Below are 24033 nucleotides of genomic sequence, written 5' to 3'. Positions count from 1 at the left end.
TCGATGTCACGTATGAGCTTTTGTAAATGTTTCTTTATTGAATGTAGTGTGTATGTGTTTATACACATATATACCTTTATATTTATACAAGTATAAATATATAAACATATCCTTGCACCTGTAGTGCATACAAATGAAGCAGATTTAAGGTCTCCAACCTGATAGAGTGTGAATTATTATAGTACATTTATCCGCTATAGATATAATAATGGGTTTTTTAAATGTGAGCTCATAGTTAAAGAATCTTTATAATAATTCAGTTGCCTGAGTCCGCGTTCACTGTTCTTGCCTCCTTTGGTCAAACAGTCAATTAAGCATATGATATATAGTTTCTGATTAGGGCAGCAAATCTTGTATATATCCAAAGATTCATACCTAAATTATCATTCCCTCAAGAATCGCAGTTTCCCGTTTAACTGTGTGAAACGTTATCCACATTCACTCCCGGTACCGGGCGTTTCCATCTAAAAAAATTTGCACTGGTTTTTGGACGTTAATAATACCCTGAATTGGCAAGCTTGCTGCAAGGCTTGCTTCAGGTTTTGCGCAACAAAATGACTCATCAGCGTTTAACGATCGTCCCAGCATTGTACAAGCCATAGAAAGTATGCGATTTCTCTGCCTGACACGTAACTCCATGTCGGAATTTTTACTTTACTCATCAAAGCTTGCAGCCGCTAAGGTCGTTTACAGTTTGTCAATGAACTCCTGCATATGAGGTCTTCTGCTTCAAGGGCACCTTATCGTTAACAACTAATTTAAACCATTACCCTTGTCGGCACATGCAAATCGTTAATAATACTGTGGTTTCTTTAGATTTATAAGCAGTAATTTGTTCACACTAATCCAAAGCCCCTACGGTTGGCTTCATTCGAAAGACCCGCACAAATAAGTGACAAGTTGAAGACATAAGTTCTCTTGTTAATGGCATTTTATAGCGAGCAATCTACGACGAGGATTGCCGTAAGCCAAGGCCACAATTTCGTAGTTCGATCCACGGGCTACGTTCCAGGGTGGAAGTTATCTGAAAAACATTCGAAGCGCGCTTCGCAGACTTAATCATTGCGTGCGTTGCAAGAAAAAATTTATAGCTGGCTGAAATGTGCTTCCGTTAGGCGATTTTTATTTGAGGAAAAGAAACGTGCTTTCAGCTACTAGGACCGGCTCGCAAACCAACAGAATACGCCCTCATAACAAAGACAATAGCTGCTCTCGCATAGGTTTCTGCCTTGTCCGAGAAACCGCTTTTCAGTAAACAAGCTCACACTCTTCAACCTTGTTTTGTGGCGGAAATTCAAAGAGCGTCACTGATAACTCTCTCTACGCAAGAAATAGAGTAATAGCGTCGATACTTTTCAACTGGTTTGGATCGAGTAAGCTGAACCGTTAAAATCCACGCCCTTTCTATTGTATGTGCATAAAAATGTAGCAGGTGATGTAAACAACAAAGCAGTGGCACTTGAGAAGGCAGCCGGGAAAAGATCTGTGGTCTTCGTGCAACGTTAATGACTTGTTTCCTCTCTTTAATATATATGTAAACAGAAAAAACATATACCTATCTAAGCGAGCCAATACAACTTTATTGAGACATGCATTTTTAGAATAGCAGCTTAAAAGAAACGTCCTCAACGCAGTAGCGAACGTAAAACTCAAGCTATATATTTATATATGCGGTAGCATGCCTACCTGCTAAACCTTACGGACACATAAGATCGTTCAGGTGTGAAACCGAACGTATACACACTTCATTTGATGCTACTGTTTGAAATATTGCTCAATGGCAACACCCGACGTAAAAGTCAAAAAATTGAGTTAGACTTGATGAGACCTTGCGCAAAACCGCCACCACTGACCCTGCTAGAAATTGTGTTCGGATCTCCCATACAAATTCTCAGTAATTGGCCATTAGTCACCAAAAAAAGCAGCACGGAAATTATGCTCTGCTCGCTGAAATAACGCTATCGACATGATAAACCTTTTAGTTATGATGCGGCTTGCACCAATTCGACCTATGTTGGAATGGCTAAATGCCGAACTTGTTAGTAACTCATGCTTAGTGTTAGTAAGATAATTTTTTTCACCACCTGTTTACACAAGCTTCGGTTGGCTTTGAGTCAAACGCTGTATTTAAGCAAGCAGAAACTGATTGACTCGATTAATCTTATTCCTTTCACAACTTGTAGCTTATGTAGGAATTGTCATGCCGCGTTTCAATAACAAAATTGAACCGAGCATTTACAAGCTTCTCAACCAGAAGCGAAATTCGTGTTGAGCATTTTATATCAACAGAGAATCAAATCTGTCTGTTGAGAAGCTGCAAGTGGCTTTAGGATTACGCCATAGCGATTGCCTGCTACGAGCAGCAGGAGAACTACGCTGCCTTAAATGTTGCCATGACTGCCGCGTTTTTTCGACGCGCAGAACAGATCTGAGTGGAGCTCGCAAACGAGCTGGCAATGCTGAAACAGCAATAGCAATACTATAGAAATTGCCTCCAAATAACCATTAGTTGCACAGTGGGACCTTGATGCGGTACGAAAAAGAAGTCATTTGCAGACAGAAAAAGCTTCTCACATGTAAATGAAAATCATGTTTTATCCTACTATATGTGTGGCACAGATGATTTAAAAAAAAAAAAAAAAAATATTTCGCGCTAGTAAACAAAGAAGAAAACGATAATCGTTTGTTAAATAACATTTTGCTGCAATTAAAATGTCGTATCAAAGTCATTTAGTGTGAGTTAGCTCAATTTTCGTAATTGTACAGGGAACAGCCCGTCAAATGACGGGCTAAGAGTGATCTGTGAAATATGGTTATATACAGCTTTTCGTGTTATTGATGTTTCACACAATTCTGAGAATATTAGCTTATGCGTTCGAAGCTTGAGGCGACAGATGGGTGTCATTTAAATTATTTTTTCGATACCTTCCATTTAAATGGTTCGTATTCTTTACGTAGCTACACTGATATGCCTGCACACCATACTCAACGTTTGGCGTATCTGGAAACGTCTGCTAGATTGATTTGATTCTCTAGTTGCATTCCCCAACCATATCGCTATGACCTGTTTGGGTCTTCGATTCGGTCTCCGGGAGCATCGTTCTACACTGATTAACTGCTACAAACACGTACGGTGACATAGGCCTCAGCACCGATTTACTGACGACATCAGCGTAACTGTTACCTTAAGCAGAGCCTACCGCTGACCCTACGCGGAAAAAATCTGAGGATTTTTTTCATGTACGCTTAAGCAGTCAATGAAATAAGGCCAACATAGCCTAAGTTTGATGAATCTGACTGAACATACTCACATAGAATGGGTAATAAAATGAGCAAGCGTACAAATATCGCTGTACCCTTTAACAAGAGTTGAATGAAATTGTTCAAGGTCGAATTTACCTAATTTTTACTCGAGACACATTAAGCTGATACATCGGACTAAGAAACATAACAATCAGTAAATTTCTGAATGGAAGAAGAATCGATGATTGACTCTTGTGTGGTTCGTCTATATGAAGAAAATATGTAAATTGCCATATGTTTAGCCGAACAATTTCCATCGTTCTGTACTAATAATTCTGAGCTCGATGAAAATTCTGGACCCTATAACCCGAGAACATCATGAAAGTGCTACGCCGTTTTGACGTTTATGAAATCACTTGCCAGCGTAATCAACCTATGAAACTAATCTAATTTTATATAAAGGAAAGCACACATATTTAGTGGACCATGACACATCTGCTTCTAGATGAAGAATTGGCGAAGATTTTCTATCATTCTCAGATAATTTGTATACAGATTCCATCTGCTACGTAGGCTAGCTTAAGCTAAGTAGAAAATTCAATATACTTGCACAAGGTGTTTTCTGTCCGCCGGCGTGCGCAATACGCGCCAAAGAACAAAGGTCTTTTTGTGAACAGCAGCAAGACCTCTCTGCCTACCCTATGCATTGCCACGGGCCGCTCTGTAGGCCAAAAGAGCATGCCACCGAAGTGTCTGTCATGCACCTTAAAACGTCTGTGTCCTCAAACTGCCATTGCAGTCGCTAGCCCTCATTTTCCGAATGCTTTGCAGCTGTCTCGAAGACTACAAGCATACAGCCATAGCCCTATCCGGAAACTTCTTAGGACATGTACTCTACCAAACGTTGCAGGCACATATTTGTAGACACTCATACACGAACTATGCGTATATGCTTGCAAAGCATTATTAGGGAGTAAATATATGTTGCATCTAAATACACACGACCACGTTGGCAACCTGGGAGTTCATTAACTTAATATTCGGAAGAACGTTCTTGAAGCGGCTCAACTGATATCGGCAGCTCGTCACGTCGACTTGAAATTATTTGAGAACGATTGTTTGTATTATGTCTATGAAATGCGAGCAATCCTACGGAATTTTAAAACGAGCTTAGAAAATGTTGTTTACAACCTAATGGTATATTCCGCTCCATAGCTGTGACTCATAGACAACTAGATCCATAGACTAGATCCGTTCATTACGGTATCGAACGGCAAAAGCGACTGTTAAAAGCAGAAAAATACTGCTTCGCTACCCACCCCTAGGCTACTGCTTGCCTGTTAATATATTTAGACGTTTTTATGATTCTTTCATGATTGTTTTATACCATTCGACTTTAAAGCGTACCTTTCTATGTTACTGATGCATGGAAACAGCATTTACACACGGTTTTCACAAGGCTTTTTCTAATGGTTCTTTTCGTCGTGTAATAACGGTAAGAGATTAAGTTTAAAATAAAACTAAATGAGCTGTCCTTATCTATAGATAAGATCTACATTATGGTGCTCCGGTCGACAGCGATGCGACGCATGAATCGTGGATATGACCATATAATCCTGAAATGCCCACATAGGCTTAATGCGCTATATAAACGCTGCGCGGCGGATGGGCATATTATTGCAGGGTGTATGCGTTTAAAGCGTCCATTTTTGCGCCTCAGGCGTGGGGCAATGCCCAAGCATGGAACATGCATTGATATCACACAAAAAATGCTCGACATTAGAAGTCGTCGAAGCACCTCGAACAAGCTCTAGCGCTTTATCGAACTTGCGCGCTGATCAGCGGACCAGTTAAGCAATTGCTGTAAAACGATTAGTCTTGCCAGATGAGGCAAGCAGGATTTTCGCAGGTTTTATGTCATTGATAGCAATGTCCAACACATCGACGCGCGAAAGGCGTTAAACGAACGTGAAGCTCAGAGGCAAACTTAAACCAAAGAGCATTCATAAGAAAGACTTCATGGGAGATTCATATCAAACTCAAATTTAATCACATCCTTGAGTAATGTTCTAGGAGAGGATAAAAGAAACAGAAACCATTTAATCTGTGTTAAGGTCATTCACTGAAGCACAACGCCGCCTGAAAAAAATGGCTATGGCGATTGAAGCGTTATAAATGGTTCGTTCAGATCGAACACTTCAGCGGGGGCCAGCTGTGAGTGTTCTACCTCCTTGTGATGCAATAATAACCTGCTCACCTTCCAAACCCAGGGTCATCGAGGTTTGAAAGCAGCTATATAAACACCTCGTTTCGTATCGAGAGCCAGGCGCCGGAAGTAACGCTTAACGGACGTACAACTCAAAACATTTATTTGTGTCTGGGCATTCGCCATAGTGCAAAGTACAAAGGCTTTGGCTATTGTGCAGTCCAGATAATTATGTTGAAATTCTGCGGAACCTGTCTGCTAACGGAAACTTTTTGTTTTGGAACAACTACATTTGTATAGATTGGGGTTTCGCAAAGGGGATTTTCTATCCCCATCTCATTCGTAATCGCACTGGCTATACTAGCCGACAACGTGGCAATAAGGCTTCTGCTTGTCACGCTACCCAGATGATGGGCCTTCTGCACTCGTCTAGCGTAAAGGCCTTGAACTTGACCGAGGGCAACATGTGGCGCGTTAATAAAGAATATAAAGTAGGGGTCCCAGTTTACAGTACGAACTTCACGCCCAAAGAGAAGCGAATAGCATAAAAAAAATTATACTAACCAAGGGTACAATTGAGGTAATGAACATTTCTAAGGCCCTATGAGGAAGATGATCGCGCAAACGAATGCGATTAAAGTAGGCTGAGAGGTTATTTTGTGCTAAACTAAGGCCTTATTTTCAAAAGCGCTTAATAAAAGATACATTTGTGTAATCGACTCGATTATTATAATGTGTACAACTAGGTTAGGTGAGTTTCAGGTCCCGGGTACGCAGACAGAACCTTGGCGTGAATTTTTTTGAGTCTCTGCTGCCGAGATTAATGAGTGACCGTAGCGCTTTGCTAATAATTACTAAGTTAGAATGACCTTGTTCGCTTGACACACAAATACTGAACCCACTGACGAGCGTCAAAGCGTATGATACCCGAGAATCATGAAGGATTGCCACCTACTTAACGACCCTGCAAGACACATCGATTTCAATCACTACTCAAGATTTGCCTTTAGGAGGGACCATGTTATCTTGGGCGCAAGGGTGACTGCGGATAGTTGCATCGCCTAAATGTTGACAGAAGGCACAATAGTCTTCTGCTCATCGGCCGTCACGAGCGGAGTGGAACTAGAGCAGGGGTATCACTGGTAGACTCATGAGAGGAAACTGCCATCTTCTTAACGAATTGCGTTGGTTCAGAGTTTATTACAATCTGTGAAGCTGTTCTGTGCTTAAGCAGGAATTACAGTGGATATCTAATAGATGCTCTTAGACGTTAGTATTTGAGAAAACAAGATGAGCAACAGAATTGCTCGAAATGGGCTTGAGCAACACCAAAACACAGTCTAGAATGCGCCAATGTTAATCGCAAAAAACAAACTGAAAAGATCTGCCTAAAATAAAAGTTGTGAGAAATCGAAAGCAACCTCAACTTTTTCAAAAAAACAGACACAAATGGGCATAGGAATGTGCGTCTCTAGCTATCGGATAAAAAGTAGGAAAATAACTGTAAGCGTCCGTTGTCCATAGGCCTTACTGGAAGCATGTTCAATTAAATCAAGGCACGCAGAGACCGTCCCTCTAAAATCTGCGTGAAACATGATTATGTAACTCATATTTACGAAATCTATAAAAAATTTGAAAGGCAAAGAGAAATAAGTACAATGTGTGATCAAAGAAAATCAAAAGAGGCGGGCTCTAACGCTTCGCACGGGAGACAATTTGATTATATCACTGCTGACGATATTAGGTCTGTTACAACGGAACCCTAGGCGATTTTTTTGATGTACGGAATGATATAAATTGCATATAATAGATGACAGGTATGCAAATTTCTTACAAATATGAGGTAATCATTCAACAATGAATATATTAGTAAAGTTAAACATAGACCAGTGCAACGTCCACTCAGAGTTTCAGATATGAGATGAGTATTGTTTCCATGATCAATTATCCACTTAGAAAATGCTGGAGTCCAAATACAGCATACCTATGTACACATTAAACTAGTCCACTCTATAGAAAGACTGCCTGGAAAACGTTTCAGATTTTATGGAGCCGGCTCCTTCTTCCTGGATAGGTCACCCTGTCGACTAACAGCTACGTTTCTAGGCAAATATTAATTTTGGTGCCTTGCCAACATTGCCTAACCTTGGTGTTCTATTTTCGTATTATTGCTTCATGTACACGGTATAGCTGTGCTCCTCACGGACCTGTCAGCTACACTATGGCAATTTTCATGCAGAGACAATCTAGCTCTAATTTTGAATCGAATGATTCCACTTACCGCAGTTCTCGTTAAAAAATATACGCAATATCATGTGTAGGCTATTCCCTGAGGAGATTTAATATTGACGCTCAAACGCATGGGGAATATCTAGATAAATTGTAAAATCACAGTAGTTCATGAATAGCGCTTCAAGGCGATTACTTCAAACTTTATCGTACTCGCTGAAAAATTACTCGACGAAACTTTGATCGTAAGTTAATATTAACAAACACTTGCTCCATTAACAAAACCATACTATAGTAGTGCCACGATAACAGAGATCCAAGGTTCGATGAGGTGATTCTACGAAAAACTATTACGGTGGCATAAAAATCCTGCTGATATATTGTCGCCTTCGGCAAAGTATAGCTATAAGCTGAGCTTATATAAGTTCGGCTTAGAATGAGTTTATTTCAAATTAAGTTAGAAGGTCTAAGTTTCTTAACTTAGCTTAACTCAAAGCTACTTTTGCCAGCGAATACTTATTAGTTTGTTAGGCACCTTCTACGACCTTGGCGTTTATACGAACCGTTTATACGAACTAGAAATAATAGGTTATTTTTGAAAAGGCAATGGTTAATGGCTTGAGAATTATGGTTTATCTAGTTGACGTACCATTACTCCATCGGCTAATGAAATGACTTGCCCGTATAGGCCGTTTTGCTTCGAAGGTTGTTGTATTCTCCGTTGGAAAGGTTTTAGGTATATGCAGCCATCTCTATTGAGATATTAAGGCGACAGTAAAATTGCTTTGAGTGCTTTCATTAGTTAGGTCTCATATTTTTATGACTGATGAATTCGTAATACGCGTGTCAAGGTTTTAGACAAGTTGTAAGTTACGCTGCGCTCCTTAAACAAGAGCCCTGTCGTTTATCTACCCTCTTATATCTAGCTTATAATAATAGGCCAAGCCGAGTTGTTATTTTCATGACCAAGACTTCTTGGCTAAGAAAACAGTATTCATTAGGGCTGCAATAACGTTAGCGTAGAAGTTTCGAGTTCAAATTATATTTAAGCTCTTGGCGTTAAATGCAGACTGAGGTACTTACTTTGTGCTTCGGGCATGTAATTTACTAAAAAAAAAAAAAGGAATCAATGAGGTAGTAGGTTTGAGGGAGACTTTGACTAATAACAGTGGTATAATAGACCTACGGAGAAATATGGCTGTGGTGCCCCATCAAGCAGAGTGCACACCACTGAGGTGAACCAGTAAGCAGTTATTGTATGGAAAGTTCCGTGTCACTCTTAAGACAAATGGGCATTCGTCTACTTAAGTAAATCTGTTAGTAGGACTTCAGAAATTACAGCGAGCCTGAAGTAATTAGTAATATAATAATCGATCGTATTAATGATCTATAGATAATTAGTTCGTTATGTATATACAGATATTTTTTATTTCATTCAAATTATTGTTTTTGAATTTAGGTTTGCAGCGACACTCCACTGTCTCGACAAGGAAAAAATTGAATACTTAATAGCACCGTCTCGCGAAGTCTAACAATCATGATAATTGTTTCGCCTCATTTGGTTTCGCGCCATAGTCGGACACTACTGTCTAACACAAACTATCAGGACCAATAGATTTTAGCTCTCACAAAAAATCAAATTTTTTTAATTTAAAAAAAAATTTTTTTATTATCTTTCATTATTATTATTATTATTACAGACTCGTATTTCTACTTAGATCAGCGGCTACTCTATGCTACGAATAGTATTGGCCCGGCTCGTTTTGTATTATGCGTTGCAGAAGATCGTGTAAGACAGGAAATTCAGGAACATATAATGTCAAGCCTTGTCTAATCAAATGTTCAAGTGTGCCGTCTCCAACTATACCAAAGAAATTTTTGTAATGATGTTCAACAGTAGACCTTTAAAAAAGGTGACGATGTCCCCCTCTCCCTTAGTGGGTCGGGAATTAAATTTGCAATCGTTGCGCGCGTTATCCCTACAAATATAAAAAAATGCGTATTCAAAAGGTAACAGGCAATAATATACTCTATATTGTCTGTTACTCTTTGAATACGCATTTTTTTTTTACCTTGAAATGAAAACACTCGCAGTTCGTGCTATGTAACTGTCCCATTTATTATGGGCCCAGAGTAAGGTTAGCAAGTTATATAGCTTACTCATTCCTGGGGTCTGATTGTGACTTGTTATACGTAATAGATGTGTTTGAATTAAAGGACGACACCAATCGAAGCGGGATAGGACTCATCAACCTCGTGGTCGTCATGCGCTTGATCGTGTGTCTACAATGTGTTTTGTGCAGTGATAGTGCTTCGTAGAAGAAAGCTAGCCATCAAAGCCTCCTTTTTCTAGTCCTTGCTCATTGCCTCGGATAAAGTTCTTAGTATGGATAAGGGTATGCTTTTACTGTCTCTTATCAGTCAACAGTTACAGGTCCAGAAACCAACAGATGCCACTATGTCTATGTACATAAATTTCGACAGTGTGGCAAATAACAAGATGATTCTTCTCCGATGCGTTAAACTAAATACCAAATACTTTATAAAAAAAAAAAAAAAAAGATGTTGTGGTTGTAGTAAGACAATTTTATGATTAAGCCGGCCCCTTAGTGACAAATTTTAACGAAACATCTGAGTAAACGTCTTTCGTATGTTCTCATGCTGTTGTTACAAGTCTCGAGGATTGTTGACTATGTGTAAATAAGAGAAACTGGCCACCATAAGCCGTTAATAGTTGACCAAAAGGATATCCATTAATACGCCGACAAAACGTGAAGCTTAACTCAACAGCGTTCGCTTAGAAGATGTACGTGATGCAATTTCAAATTGTCTTCGATTTTCTAGAAAATACGTATATAAGTCGATGTAATAAAATTTTAGGTGCTTCTATTCTTTGCTACTGAACGAGTTTTTGTCCGTGATGCGACAGGTGCCAGTTTATTTTTATACAGTAAAAGTTTTTGTCACATATCTCCGCCGCGCTTAGGGCAAGTTCCCCCCAGACCATCGGCCAAAAAAGGATTTGCCGAATTTGAACTTTTTCGCATAAGCGTTTGAAAAAGAAGAACTCAAAATAAAGCAGGCCGATTTCAAAAAGGTTTTAACTATTCTCAGGCCTATTATTCGACTATAGACACATCCTAAGAAAAATGACAAATGCTAGAAACTAATTGTTAGTACAATAATGCTTACGCCGGTTCGCGTGTGTGATTAACTCTAAAAGTGGCCTTTTGTTCTTCTTAATGAAAGCGGTTTGCTGCTAGTGCTGTACCACATTTGCGCAAGCCAAGCGCGATGTATCTTTTTCTAGCGAACTTTACATGTATCTAATTAAATATGGATTTTAATCAGCTCAAGGCTCCACAGTTCACGGCTGCTTTTTCGTCTGCTACAAAAAACGAGAACTGAAAACAAGTTAAATGTTCACCTATCCTTATTCCACCAATGGTACGTTTTATTAATTATTCATCTTCGAACATATTCAGACACTGCATAGCTCAGGCAGCTATTTTCGCATAAGAGCCAAGAAAAATTCTAGACGCAGTTTGCAGAAGGCCTTCCCTCACCTATGTTTATCAGGTCTGCAGGACGAAGCTAACATGCACAAACGCTCGGCACAATATTGGCTGAGAGTTTGGTGGTAAAAAGTATTTTACGAAAATGAAATAAAGTACAGTTAATTAACTGATCATAGAAAATTATCATAATGCTGGGAAGTATTTCAGATCGAGTCAACGAGAGACGGTTCGCTCGCTTCCAAACTACATCATCCCCAGTAAGATTCGAAAGGGAATTTCACACATTAGATACTTCAGGCACAAGTGCCATTAAATATCTCGCCATACTCAGTGATTACAGAATTTTAGTGATCCTCATAATAATAATAATAAGGCAAATGTCTATACTTAATATGTGTGGCTCGTTCTTAGAACTAGTCTTTTGACGCAGTCAAATTAGTCGTTTATTTTATTCGCAATTGCCTCGCTGTTCGTTATCGCTCGTTATCAAGGGTTGTATCAGTACCTGGCCGTTCGGTTGCTAGTTGATTGTTCCGTGAAACCTTAGTAGCGCCTTTCCGAGTATATTTTATAAACGGATCGCGTCAGAAATCAGTCTGAGCGCCGCTTTATCGCTATAGGTGTTTGGTACAAACCCAAATAGATGTCTTGCGTCGCAGAACATAAAACAAAATCGACGCTGCCTTGCTTAATAAATACTCGGACTGAACTAGACCCAAAAAATATTCTGTCTTGCAGATAATGGGACGCCGTTCGGTAACCTAGGCACGAGTAAAAATCAACGAACGACGCATAACACAATACATGCTTGGGCCCAGCCAGACATCTGTTTCGTGTTACAAAATCTCCACTCGAAGAAGAAATATACTTTTAGATGAAAGCTAAGGTGTTCAAAATTTAGGTTAACTACTCATCTATCCTCAACGATATTTTCGACCAACTCTGGTGGCAGCTGTTTTAGCAGAACTGAAAATCAACCATCTCTAAGATAACCGATAACGAATATAATTTTAGAGAATGAGCAAAATAATTTCAAGGAGTGTTCTGGATGTGAGTCTATTATGTGAGCCAGCCATGAACTCGCCAAGAAGATACGAAAAACTTGCTGGAAATATTTTTTTCAAGGCTTCATTTTTAGTTTCTAAACTGCGCTGTTTCAGAAGAAGATCTTCCAATGATTCTGTTCTCAAGTTCAAGAGACTGGCGTAATTATTCCACTTGCAAAAGTTTGTCCTCGGCGATTGCTCCATATTTACATGTTAGAAACGTCTCCCCAAATGCGTTCAGCTTCTACACATGTACGCTGATTGAAAACACTAATTATTTTCATAGGCATATGTTTATATGCATATATATATGTTTATATATATGCATATGAGACAAAAGTCTCATTCTAAATAGTTACTAAACAAGCTCGTAATGAATGAACATGAGCAAGTTCATAGTTTGGTTTGTGAAATAGCAATTGGCTATGGTAATTTAACGAAACAGAGGATAAGAAAATTGACAATTATGTACTAATCTAGTATTTTGCCGGAAGCATCTTATTACCAATACCCTCTGGAATTAAGGTGTGGGACGCGCCTCCTGACGCGCATAAGCAAGCGTTAACGAGGTATGTCTTTGACAGGTCTTAATGTTTGGTGATCTCATCGCTGTATAGTGGCACCCTTGCGCAGTTATCGTTGATTTCGACCGTGACATATGCGATAACAGTTGTTACAAAAGTATTGCGTACTATATGATTGGACCACTAATAGTGGCTTTGAACAGACATTTAACGGTACTACTTTTTGTTCCTTTTTTTCTCTGGTTTCTCTCTCTGACCGCCGTGGCCTCGAACCTTATTGCATGCGCCGCTATTAAATGATCCGCATCTCCTGCTCGATCCACTTTAAAAAGGAGTAATTTAGCTAGCGTCCATTCTGTTGAAGTTGGGCGAAGAGCGCGATTATGCTACTTTCCGTGAATGCCTTGCAACGGTACCAACCATTGTATATTGTGCAATCATTAGGAACGTAGAACTTAAGGTAAATAATACGATGTGACCTTGTGACAGCTAACGAAGCTGAACTCATTCTGCTACTGGCGAAACGCCTATTGCCCTTGATAATCCCTTTTCCCGTTTAACTTGTAGTGAACACACACATCGATAAGGTAGCTCTACTCTGAAGAGTCTTTTGATGTTTTGACAAATTACACTCTGGTACATGTCACATTTGCTTCAATATACCTGATTTTACTCATTAAGACTACTCCCGAAAAAGAATGATAATTAATGTTTCTGAAAGTCACTCTATCCAAAAACATTGCGGATCGTGTTCTCTTTAATTCAGATCGAAACCTCTTCGATCAGAAATCCAAATTAATGCTAATTACATGTAAAAAGAGAAAATGTCCTTTTAGTTGTTCGAGCAGAAGAGCTTTTTGTGAAAGGGTGGAATTATCTACATTACATCTTTTTTTATACTCATAACATATATTTGAAGTACAAGTACGTTTAGATACAATATATGAGGTTAGTTCGATTTTCTGCTTTGCTACGTTGAGCGGTTTTTCTATTTATCTGTTAGAAGCGCTAGCGCTCCAATTCTACTTCAGTACCGTCTCCACTTTTGTGAAGCCGTACGGAAGGCGGCTTGAAGTCGGTTGCCCTAATTCAGCGGTTGACATAGGTGTTTTCTTCTTGCTAACCTGCTAAAGTAATCTGACTCACAGGTCCCAGTCTTCTCGTCATGATCTGGATAGTTCTAGAGGATATCCTCAGCGATGGCTACAAATAAACGTAACGCCTCCCTCTAGATCGCTGCTGCTGCTGCTGCTGCTACAGCAAGCTCTCTGTCATTCTGATTTTCACTCGTTACACGGCCCTACATCATCATCTTTACATTAGTCTGCTCGTTTTGCCTTCGTAACTTTTACCATACGCCTGTCTCAACAACCTTCGCGCGATGACCCGCATCCGGAGCTTTATCAAGATTGACGACGAACGACGAGCGGGAAAAGATGAAAATGGCGATGATCGACCCAGTGGGGGAAGGCCGAGTGGAGTTAGGTGTATGGATAATGCTCCCCGTAGTGGTTGGCTAGAGATGACATAAGTTAATGTCATCGGTGTCCTACAAATTAAGTTTTTGTGTGCCCAAAATGCAAATCTATACGTTGGTCAAAGACGCCATTAGCAACAACAGTAGCAGAACGGCAGTTATGGAGGTTTTGGAAAGAAGAAGAATTTGGTATAATAATTACACCGCCTCTGGGAAGTGCGCATACAATCACGTATATGTAATAGATTGGCAGCCACCATAAACAAGGTACTTTGAAAGCTATCTATAATGACAAAAATTATCCTTAACTATCTCTTCGTATTCAGCTATCGTATCACGTATTAGGAAGCCTCGTCAAATCCCGTTATCTCTGTGTGTATATTCAGAGATTGTCGGAAAGCTCTTTCTTGCAGTTACGGTTGCCCTTAGCCGTGTTTTGATTTTCCTTTTCGTCATCTCTCTGCATATCGCCGATCTTTCAGGTCTCAAACAAGGAATAAAGCATTTGAGGAGAGCTGGTGCAGGAAGGAAAGAACTGTATGTATGTGTGTAGTAAAACATGCAAACATAGTACTGAAAGGTTTCCCTGGCCTTTTTCCTGCTCATTAGGCCGCCGCTCGGTCGATCATCAATCCGCGATTTGGACGCGCATACATTGTCCGTTAGACAGGCTCTTTCAGCCAGATCGAGCCAAGCAAGCTTGTGAGAGTACGGCTGTGACGAGGTTTCAGCAGCCGAAGAGATGCTAAAAAACGACTGTGTCTCCATAGTTCGTTGTGGCTGTTGATTCACCGACCTGTCTAGAGGTTCGCTTGGTCCAGCCTTCGTTAAGCGCAGTCATGACCGAGCTTATCAGATAGACTGAATTGGTGTGGCCGAGGAGAAGCGCCAACGCTGTTCGCGTCAACCTACGGCTATCTCCGGCGCGCGAAGACCTCAGTAGAAACACTAGCACCAGTGAAAAAGCAGGTTCTACTGTGTACTGCATAGGGGCAGCACTGTGTACGCAGACTCGGCAGGACGAGAACAACACAGAAGAGCAGAGAAAAGACACACCTCAGCTGTACCGTCCGCCTGTTTCTCTGTTCCGTCTGCTCACTTCGTTGCTTGGCGTTGCCTGCCTTCCTACGAACCGGCTGTGTACTACTGCTGTGTCGAGGGGATGGGAGCGATAGTGATGGAAACAGCCGCAGAGTGGCTGGCGGCCCACAAAACGGCTGTGGCCGTGAGCTGCCTTCGCTCTCCCTCCTCCTCGGAGCGCGTGGAGAGCCTTTTGCTCTCGCACAGAACCTCCGCGGGTCTCGTTTGTTCCTGCCTGCAATTTCCTGCTCTCCCCCTGCCTTTCTTCACTACGAGTCTTCGCTCTTCTCTGCTGTACTGTGGGGTGGCTCCACCGCACTAGCCGCGGCCCCCTGCTTCTGCTTGTTCCGTTGACAGCGGACTATTGCCACAAGCGTACTATTTTCAATTCGTCCCACAATAGCTTCCTCCTCACTATTACCACTGCTGCTCCAGCCCGTTCCAGCAACCATCGCTTATAGCTACTGCCGTTGCTAGTGCTGATGCTGCCTAGCGCCTGTCTATCTATTCATCTCTTTGGCCGACCAGCTATAGAGGAGTAGTAGGAGCGGTGAGGCGAAGACCCCTCACTTTCCACTCACGTAAGCCCAAAAGCCTCCACCATCATTACCGGTAGCCCCACCATCACGGCCTCCTCCTCCTCCTCCTCTGCCACCTCAACCAACGCCAGCAGCCGTGCCGCCGCTGCCATCGCTCGACTCGCCTTCGTCTGCCTAGTTGCCAGCCGGCTGCCCCCTGCCTACTCGTTGGCTTTCGCTGCCGACTCTCTGATAGCCTGTCTGCCTTCCTGTGTTTGCCTTTGTCTGTCTGTTTTATCGTTCCCTCGCCTTCGCCGCCGACGCAGCCTCCCACTACCGCCATCACCTCCCTCGCCCCCGGGTCTGCACCCCTCCCCATCAGTTGCTGCTTGCCCCGGATGAGAGAAGAAGATCCCAAACCAGGCCAAATAGGCTAGAAGCAAGGGCTCATACAGCAGCAACAGCAGGGGGTTATTCTATCGCATCAAAGAGGCCATCGCTCGCCGACTGCTGTGGATCGCTGTCGAGCGCTGCTGCCCATAATATACACAGTTCTCTTTCGAGTGCACAGTTTACGAACGACACGACGCGGCACAACGCGACAAACAAATCAAATCGTGCATAGTACCCAGCCAGGTGGTCAGCTTTTAGTTGCTGCACAACGAACTCAGCAAGTGATTTGCATTGAACCTCGTCGACGACGCCGTTCTACACGTTCCATGCCATAGTCATTGTCGTCAGAACAGGCAGAAGCTACAAAGTGAGCATCGTGAGCATCATCGTTTGCACTTCGTAACGAAGACCTCAAAAAGCGGCGGTGCCTTCATTGCTTTGTACGTGCACTCTGTGCAATTTGTGCACTTCATGCGGCTTCGTTTCGTGCACTAAACGGAGACGGGTGAGGATGAGTGCCGGTTTCAGTCGTGTGCAAACAGCTGCACGCTAATATACATCGGACAGTGGAACTTTACATGAGAGTTGCGTCCAGCTTCATTTCATCGGTCTCTAACTACCAACAGCTCCAAACCCCATCAACGTCATCGCTACCAGCGAGATCAGTAGTACAGAGGTCGTTATTTCCCTAAAAAATCATCGACACAACGATTTTACATCGATTTATTGTGCGCGTGTTTTTGGGCGCGTGTGTGTGTGTGTGTGTGTGTGAGTGTGTGTGTGAGCGCGTGTGTGAATGTTGCTTCCATACTTCGTGAGCTTTTGGGGGTGCGCGGTTTCGAGGGGTACAGTTTCGCCTTGTCTATGTGTATCTGCGTGTCTTAGTATCTGCAAGTCACTCAATCTGGCCAGAGGTTTTAGGCGATAGCAAATGGTTCTGCCTTCTAAATGATTGTGCGCCGCTGTAACGCCGCCGACGACAACAAGCGATAGAAGAGACCGCTCTGACGTTATTTTGCTCAGCTGTTGTTGCTAGTATTACTTCCAGCGCCAGTCAGAAACGGTATTATCGAGTTGCATCTTCTCTCGTATTCGAATTTCGATTGGAGATAGGACGGCGACAATCTGTTTTGTTATTACAACGCTTTGTCGCTTTCCCGTCGAGGAGTAGCGTGCAGCTTTGGCACTTCTCACAACAACCCCATTAGTAACTGTGGCACTGAAAGGCAGAAAGAGATAATAAATAACACAGGTCAGCAGCGGTGCATGCGAAAGCCACGAAGAGAAGAACGCCACTCGGAAAATAATACCATGTTTGTTTGGCGTGTCTTACGACAATTAAGGACATAAAAAGCATACGTACAGAGTAATATTTTATATATGTAGATTTCTAATATGACGCTTTAATTATTAAAGGTGCATTTGACCCAATTTGAGTTGAAGAAACAACATTTATTTCAACAACGGTGTGACGTCCGGCAGACTGTCTGGCCCATAAATTTAATCACATCGTTATTCTCGCCGCAGTGACAGACTAAAACTTTTCTTCGTTGCCCTTCTAGATCGGCTTCCGTTTTTCGAATGTGGGTGACCTACTTCATAGGCAAGAACAGAAACGACGAAAGGAAAAACAATTCGAGGGAAAAAGTAGGAGGCTAACAGAAGCCAGCCTCAAGGCTGGTACCGAACAGAGTTGGGTGCCGAGCTTCGGTAGAATAACCCGGTTTGTCAGGCAAGCAAACGGTAATAGCATCTGCCTGTTCCCCGGCCATGCCAGCGTTAAACCCCAATGTGAAATATTGACTCATCATGATTTGTGCTTGATCGTAGCATCTGACAACCGTTCTCAAGTCAGGGTCAAACAAGCTCGGCTCGGAGGCCAACCAGGACAGATATAAAAGTAGCAATATAAACTATAATGAACTACCTTGAAAAGGTGAGAGACACAAAACTGAAGACAGACGGAGTTACACGTAGTAATAGGAAGTAATAGGAGTAGTGATTTGCGAGAAGGTGGCGGCGCTAGAACGGTACTGCGTGCGACGGCCTTCGAAAAACATTCATAGACTTCTTCTTATGGGAGGATCAGTAAAACGAAGTTACCGGCTCCTTTTCTTCGTTAGGGGTCAACAACAACGATAGCTTGCTTCCGTATACAGAGGTCAGAATTTCTGCAATGGCTGCCATAATATTGTTCAGTCGGTCCAACAAACTGAAGGGAGTGCAGGCGTCCATGTCCGCCACCATGGTTCGCGTATTTGCTAATGCAATGCTTGGCTTCTTTTCCCCAGCAGCGGTAGCATTTCGCAGTGCAAGCTGAACCTGTCGATATAGCAGAAACTTAAGCGCTCTGATAGGCGAACAGAACAAACATACACACGCGTACAGTTTCGTCGGGCTGATTTTTTTTCGTTTCAGCCATCGGGTGATCTATATAGTCGTTGTTCGGAGAATTTAGGTGCTCCCTAAGTTGAGTTCCCAGGACAAAGCAAGTTTCTATGTATTTCCCTCTCCCAAACGTAATCGGACGTTAATGGTTATTTTCGGTAGTGACGCGCCTCAAGCGTGACCACGACAATCCGCAATCAGTAAAGAGAAGGTTCCGAGGCTAAGATGGTAACTTAGAATTGCAAATCGCATATGCGACCAAAATGTTCATCTTCTCGATTCTGCTGTGAAAAGGTCGAACCCGAGATGCGACTGCCAAAAACGTCAACACAATAATGGGCCGTAACAAGAATTCGGTAGAATCGTATATCGGATTGGAACGGTATTTCGATGTATGATTTTGAGCCCATAGGCATTTCTTTCGATTTTCATAGCAGTTTTGCGGAAGCGGATCGGTCCAACAAAGTAAAGGTCTATCATAGCCAGTCTATTGTTTTCAATATTAATAGGGGCTTTTTCTCGATTCTCACGTTATAGAAAAGTTGTGTCAGTGACCGAAATCGCTTGCTTAAAATTTTAGGCATACAACTGACGTTGCTCATTCATGTATGTAAGTAACAAACTTCTCAATACATACTAGATACATCGTTCACAACAGCTTAGATAAACAGGGAAATAAGCTATACTCAATATGTTCTTAGTATAATGCTTTGCGCCTTCAAGCGTGGCCCCTTGCGATCATAAACCTCAATACCTATTTATTTCTTCTTTGCCCAAGGGCTAGATGCGTCTAAGCGTATTGTATTTTGTTGGCTCTGCCTGCGATCGGCTTATCTGGGGCGGTAACGGAGTTAAAAGGCCATCAAGCATCATAAGTGCATATTCATGTTTGTTACGCAATCTTTTTTTACTAGCTCGATAGAGTAAACCTAGAAACTGTTTAACAGGGGAGAAATCACCGTTAGGACAACGACGAGCAGAATTTGGCCCGAAAACGAAAGCTGAAAGGAAAATTGTGTTCGTCAAAATGAATCTCCTAGCGTCGCAATAAACAGTAAACTAGGTACTTGATTATGCCTAGACACAGTTAGGTTTCTCTACTCTTGGCGTGACCTAATGACGGTTTAATGATACTAGATCGTAACGTAACGGTGTTTCTATGGAGCAAAAAGCTGCTAGACAAGCATCTACTACTAACCTGACACAAAGTTACACATCAAGAATGAAGGACTGAATTAGAAAATACACATGTGACAGCTCCACTTTTCTTTATTTGTTATCAATCCTTAGCGACCGAATTGTTAGCCCTTTTGGCCTTATACGTAGAATATGCATATAACTGGGCGATCATCCAGCCGACGGTTCGGCCACGATGGCTTTTGGAAAGAGCATTTGCCTGGTTTGTTGCATGTGCTATTGTTACCCAGGGTATTGAAGAAGCCATCGTTTTCCATCGGATTGAGCCTTGACCACTGTACATTCTATATATACGACATATGCAAACGCTAGGATATCAAAGTACGAGATCTGGCTACTTTTTTTAGTAAATGCAAGGTACATAAGGGTAGAAGGCCATCGAGCCAATTATATTTGAACCTAGTCGAAGCGGTCGTGACTCATTTTTAAGGTACTTTTGGTAAGGTGTTTCCACTGCTTTGCACTGTCATGCAAGTAACGTTGCAGGGTATTTTCGTATACTGCAGCTCCAGCTTCTGGCTAATGCAGTCCTATATAACAAAATATGCGAAAGGCAATGCAGAGCTATTCGTGTACGGATCACACCGTCTCTGGCTTCAGTTATAATTTTTAGGGGATACATATCATACCAGATGCTTCCGTAAATCCGTTATGCACAATTAGACCGACTGACATTCTTTTAGAGCCGAGGCTCGGAGCAGTTTTCGCGGGTCGTCAGCAATTGACCGGAATGATCGTTGAAGTCATGAGAAGCCTGAGCGCTTTTCGTCGCCTTAGCAACGGGGTAATCCTCCCAAACAAATAAACATGTCTTATTATGCATAGCTATATACTTCATCTGCATTATAGTGTTTACTTAGTTCATCTTACTAAAAATAAACAGAAAATTTAATAACACTGTCGTATAAACTACAAAGTAAAATAATTAATAAGCTTTACAAAAATTTATTCAAGTTAAATTAAGTATATCATAATAAATTAAAATTTTTCGTAAGGATTTCTAGTTAATTATGATTAATTGAACCCTCACGAGATTTTTTTTAGAATTACTAAAACTTCTATATAATACACCTTTTTAACTTTAAAATTATAGTCTTGACTCCGCAGCAGTTATTACCGTCGTACATAAATGACACAGAAATCGATACAACTTAATCATCTTAACTTAGAGATTTTTGTACTGTCAGAGTCTTGCGAGCGCTTGCGGCGCGTAATAAAGAACTTGAAATCCTGCACTCAGGCGCGCTTTGTTTTTGGTTTCACAGAAAACAATCTGACATCGTGCATTAGGCTCAGACTAGGGCTACAGAAACAAACCTAAGTAATAAAGGAACAGGTCAACATTGAAACACTATCGTTCCATAAACGTTCTATAAAGGTTCGTTATGTTTGTTCCTTATCGTTCGAATTCATAGCCCTTGTTTTATTAACATCGTGTGAGATGCTTCTTATCTTGACTCGGTGATCAGGCGACAGCGTCTGCTTGTTGCGTGCAATAGAAGACACCTTCCTGGGTAAACAACAAGTCAACGCTGCCTTAGATATGTCCTCCATTGGCAACGCATGCCACGTGCACGAAGATTGTTATCATTTATCTTAAAATCTTTGTTACGGACTTTTTACCGCAAATAATGTAATTTAAATGGCCCGAACAACGTGTCAATGCAATGATGTAGCACTGATTTTAAAATTTAAGAAGAACAGACAAGGTACAGAGTAACGAAAAAACTTTGTTTGTTCAATGAATGACGCGTGTGCAAAGGATGGCATTTTTAAAATTTGTAAGCTTCATTTCCTTCCGACGCGCAATAGTTTGTTATTGATCCTAAAAAGTAAATTTAGTTAGGTCTCGCATCTTAGGTCAACATGACAACTTCGAGCTTTCGAGAGGAGCTTTCTGTCTAGTTATATCACTTTTTGTAAACCTATAACAAATCATAGACAAATCCCAGACCACAACGTTCTCCAAAGATTAGTAGGCAAAAAGTTTACCCCCTAAGCTAGCACGGGGCCTTGTGTTGCCTAATCTACATATTCATGCTAAGTGCGGCAGAGAGTGAGACATTGCAACAGAGATTTTCAGGCAGAAGCTCTCATACTGAACGTGCACTAATGTGATGTCAGAGTCCGCGGCATAAACTTATGTCAACCTAAATGTATCTTATTGCATACGAGCATTGACCAAACGATGTAGTGTTTGACGCTCACAAAGTTCATGAATTTCCGGCTTTTATTTACAGCGAATCATTAAGTTGAGAAACGCAAAAATCTAAGGCTAATTCTACCTATTCAACTTAACTGTATACTTTAGAAGCACGTTGGACATTAGACCACATAATCCTGCTTCTCGAGTGGCTCTTAAAAACCCTTAGTGCACTTCGCAAAAAGGTTAAAGATGCTTTAGGCTTAGGTGCAACGAGTCGGAAGCGACAGGCCTCTTGAAAAATGGACTACTTTGGCATTGTTTTCGGCTGTGCCGCCTCTCGTCCTCCTATTTAATATTTAAATATGGTCATCAACTTTGCAAGTATCGCTTGGAGGTAAAATAAGTGAATGTTCATCTCGGCATGCTCGGCATCATTGTCTCAATGTCCTTTTTATTACACAATGATTTTATTTATAATAAATAAGAATAAACGACAGCCTTATTATGCCTTTGAAGGCTTTCCAAGTTAAATCTAATATGGTAAGTATTGTAAGTAGTGCAACGATCGACCTCGAAGTGAGATTTTGTATTTTGTATAAGGCATTATTTTACAATAACATATAAGAAATGCTTATAATGCCACCGTCCGCATAGGGCAAAGGCTGAATTGTTTCAGCTTTGTTGCTTAGTACATCATTGTTATATCATGTACTAGGCTATGCTCTAACCATATTACATCAGTGTAAAAAAATGGAGGATTATCTATATCCTCATCGGCAAACATAAACAAGTGAATATTTCTAATCTTGAAGGCCCATAACTCCTAATAATGAGTTTACATGAAAATTCGCACCCACGTAACTTATTAATATCTATGTGTGATATTAAAAAAAAAAAAAAAATTTATAAAGATGAGAAAAAATGATCTATAAACATAGGTCGAAACAACTTAATTAGCGGCGGGGGGGGGGATAGCAGCGGGGGAATTAAAAGGGGATCAAATTTTTCAGACTTCCGGGACCAGTGTACAGGCGACGCAGATCAAAAGATTTAATGTGACTTGTGGTCATTAGCCATTATCATTTCAGATTGAAAATCCTACTTACCGAATATACTCGCGTAGTTTAAGCAGTTTAGGATGGACATACACTGAGCAGCTTTATAGAGCGAAGTGCAATCCACCTTTTCAGGTTCAAAGTGAAAAATAGACCGTGGATTTCATTCTGCAAAGTCCCATTTTTTCTTTATCTGCTTCCTGTATAACAACAAAACCTCACTAGAATAAGCCAAATGCTCTATGCTCGTAATAGCGACTGCTTGTGGTAACTTGTAGCAAAAAAGTTATTCTGGAACTACAGGTCAAGTGTGGGATTTCTGGATAATTGTTTGCGTAAAGCTATTCATCTAAGAACGTTTTTACTCTATATTAAACATACTTTTAATATACTGATTTAGTAAAATTATGAATATGAATTTATGTGATAAATCGTATGAAATTAATGGCTGTTTCAAGCCATAATACAACTGATCTCTATTAAGGGTTTGCACAATACCTTGATAGTGGTTTTTATGCCTTATACCGAAAAAATATCTTAGAACCAATCAAGTTCGGGATTCTGTTTATAGCAGGAATATCAACTTCAGTCGGATGCTTGACTTTGACATTTGATGTTCTGATGTCTCTACTCTGAGACAGAATTTAGACGACACAGGTAGCATAACTTTCACCATGTTTTCGATTTTCAACAAAACTAATGGATCGCTAGAGAGATCCAGGACAAGTCATCTCAAAGCCAAACAAGGATATTCGCGCAAGGAAATATCTACTACTGAAACCGCGCAAACGGTCGAGAAAAGGAAAAGGGCCATTCCATTACCTTTTACCATCTCGCTAGCAGCTACAGTTTGAATTCACGAGTAAAAGATTTTGCAAGTCATCAAGGTCATGCAAGTAATCTTGTTGCAGGATCGTAGAAATTCTCTTGTGTCACATATCTTGTAATAGGTACTTAGGGCTCCTGTGTAGATTAAGAGAAGTTCTACCGCGCGAAAAAATTAGTGGATACCC

The 24033-nt window shown here is 41.1% G+C and overlaps 1 long non-coding RNA gene across 3 annotated transcripts in view; it reads right to left on the bottom strand.

Annotated features, from left to right (window-relative positions):
- LOC111249486 (uncharacterized) overlaps positions 1–24033 on the bottom strand; it is a 36859-nt gene continuing 12826 nt past the window's right edge. The window contains exon 5 of one of the 3 annotated variants that reach the window (XR_015326784.1): positions 1–1024. This is a non-coding gene — a long non-coding RNA (uncharacterized LOC111249486). Of the gene's footprint in view, positions 1025–11100; positions 21330–24033 lie in introns of those variants that run through there. The other 2 variants (XR_002672942.2, XR_015326785.1) reach the window with 2 other exon arrangements.

The sequence above is a fragment of the Varroa destructor genome, unplaced genomic scaffold, assembly GCF_002443255.2.
Source record: "Varroa destructor unplaced genomic scaffold, Vdes_3.0 BEIS01000004.1, whole genome shotgun sequence".
NCBI classification, from domain to species: Eukaryota; Metazoa; Arthropoda; class Arachnida; order Mesostigmata; family Varroidae; genus Varroa; species Varroa destructor.
The sequence above is the reverse complement of the archived record's forward strand: the minus strand, read 5'-3'. Positions and strand labels throughout refer to the sequence as shown.